Below are 2600 nucleotides of genomic sequence, written 5' to 3'. Positions count from 1 at the left end.
TTAGGGGATGGGTAATAGTCTTGGTAATTGAGTTTTAGCCATTATGTATATTAATGTAGACAGGAATCCGAAGTCATCAATTTTGCAAAAGATCAGGCTTTGGAACCCGCAGCAAATACTCCTATTAGCACTGTTTCTAATGCAGGGACCTTGGCACAATATCAATTTGGATGGAAATAAGCTCTTCTTGCTGTGGGGTTACTGGCTATTTCAGGTGGTGGGACCGCTTTGGTTTTTATGGTACTTGGGTAACCCAAGTTAGGTTGGAGCAGTATCCTGTTATTTTGGGTGAAAATGCACAATACATATCGCGTAAATAAAATCAATAGAATCACTTCTTGTGCTAGTCTCTAGTTTTGTGTTTCCAGTTGTGCTCTAGATCAGTTTGGTAATAAATCAATTATGTCTGCTGCAAGCTTTTCGGCTCTGGTGGCTGGATCCACCTATGTTGGCTTGAAACCTATCCCGCCAAAGCTGTTTCAGATGAAGGATTCAGTTGCGTGGAACAGGAAGACTGTTTCGAATGGATCTAAAACTCACTGTATGAAGGTACTTTGATCGGAACTTGTATTTTTATTTTTAATTTTTTTTTAAGCTGTTTATATTACCACCTTTTGTACTGCTTATAGTTGGCTCTCGTTTGTGTGTAAACAGACTTGGAATCTGATTGATAACAAGAAGTTTGAGACTCTCTCCTACCTTCCACCTCTCACCGATGATTCAATCGCTAGGGAAATTGATTACATGATGAAAAAAGGATGGATTCCATGCCTTGAATTTGATGCAGTAAAATAGATACTTCATAATTTCTTTATTAGTATGATTAATACATATCCTACTGGAAATGTTCTACAGTTTTTGTTCAGCTAGATAGTTCTTAATTGCTTTTATCTACAATTGCATCAATTTTAAGTGTTAAAGAGATATGACAACTAGTTATTGCAGAAAGTGTGACTTCTGGTAATTGAATTGTATTGTGAGCTCCCTTTGTTTGGCAAAGATAACATCTGGAATACAACCACTAATTCTTAAAAAAATTTGCTATTTGCATCCACTCTTTATCATAATTTAAATTATGTTGTAAACTTTCAGTTTAGCAGGTGTCTTGTTTCTTGATAGTTGATAGTGATAGAACTTGACTCCAATGTTAGAAACTGCATATTTTTATATAGAAAATATTCATTGTGTGTCCGATGTTATCAAATTTTCTATAAATGCAATCCAAATTGTGGCACTGATAAATAATTTTGTTCAATCTTGAAATTGCCATCTCTGGAGATGAACTTTCTGTTTCTTTTCTCTCTTGCATGCACAAAATCATTATATAAATCAATGGCTTGAAGCAATACTCTGTGGTCTGAAGTTTTTTGTTAAGCAGGGGTTGAAATACTGATCTCTTGTTCTGAACATTTTTGTCTACAGCTGGGGTATATTTATCGCGAGAACAGCAGAATTCCTAACTACTACGATAGGAGGTACTGAACAATGTGGAAGCTTCCCATGTTTGGTTGCACGGACGCATCTCAAGTCCTCCATGAAATCACGGAATGCAAGAAGGCATATCCTAGTGCTTACATCCGGTGCCTGGCTTTTGATAACATTAAGCAAGCTCAATGTATGTCGTTCATCATCCAAAAGCCCACAACCACCTCCTAGATTCTCTGCTCCTTGAAAAAGTTGCAGTGCGACCCTGTTCTGCTTCTGCATGTTCAATGAAATCAATGAGTGATTCCATAGGGGTAATTCAAAATTTCCTTATTCTAAACTGCTTACAGTAGTTATTATTGCTAAAAGGAATTGGCTGTACATAGTTGCTTGTATCAGTTATGTTGTCATACTCAACAAATATATCATGGGTGCATCTGTGCATTTCTTGTCACAAACGTCCTTATTTAAAACTGGTTTTATATAAGTTTGCATTTTCGTACTTGCCATATATTTTCAAGGGAGCTTTTGGTCTTTAGAATGCCAGAAATCATTGTTCTAAATCTACTCCAGTTATAAACAGGTGGTTGACTAGGTCATCAATTTTGATGACAAGTTCCACCTCACCTTTTAACTTGAGAGGCGATTATGTTGTGCTCTTTTTAATAATCTATGTTATTTCAACCCAGGAATTCATAGTCTGCAGTTAGTAATCATATTTGACCTTGTAGTTCACCTGCTGGTCCTGAAACTCAAATAGTATAATAGATATTCTTGTTGATGAAAACAATAATGGGAGCCTGCACTTGCTAAGAAACGCATACTACCTAGGTAAATAATTGTCTGAACGTTGGAATAATATTAATTTTTTATGTCTGAATGTTGTTGTTTGACTTGGTTTGGAAGTGCAGCAAAGTTTCTTGAGTTGTTTTAGGATATGTTATTGATGATTTCTCTCACTTCTTCCTCTAATGCTTCTGAAAATGCACTCCGACACAAGTAAATAGAAACTCATAAGTAATCAAAACTTAGTAACAAACAAGTAGACCCAGTATGCACAACTTGAAATACGTCTAAGTTGACTGTTAAATTCTTTTACATATGTCTTTTTGGGTGGTTAATGCAGCACCCATGTGGTCGATTTGATCGTGCACATGGCATATATCCAGTAAGTG

At 36.1% G+C, this 2600-nt stretch overlaps 1 pseudogene; it reads left to right on the top strand.

The window, feature by feature from the left end:
• Positions 1–402: 402 nt before the first annotated feature.
• Positions 403–1656, top strand: LOC141705326 (ribulose bisphosphate carboxylase small subunit, chloroplastic-like; annotated as a pseudogene).
• Positions 1657–2600: the final 944 nt, after the last annotated feature.

This window comes from Apium graveolens, unplaced genomic scaffold (genome assembly GCF_009905375.1).
Source record: "Apium graveolens cultivar Ventura unplaced genomic scaffold, ASM990537v1 ctg8777, whole genome shotgun sequence".
Classification (NCBI taxonomy): Eukaryota; Viridiplantae; Streptophyta; class Magnoliopsida; order Apiales; family Apiaceae; genus Apium; species Apium graveolens.
The sequence above is the reverse complement of the archived record's forward strand: the minus strand, read 5'-3'. Positions and strand labels throughout refer to the sequence as shown.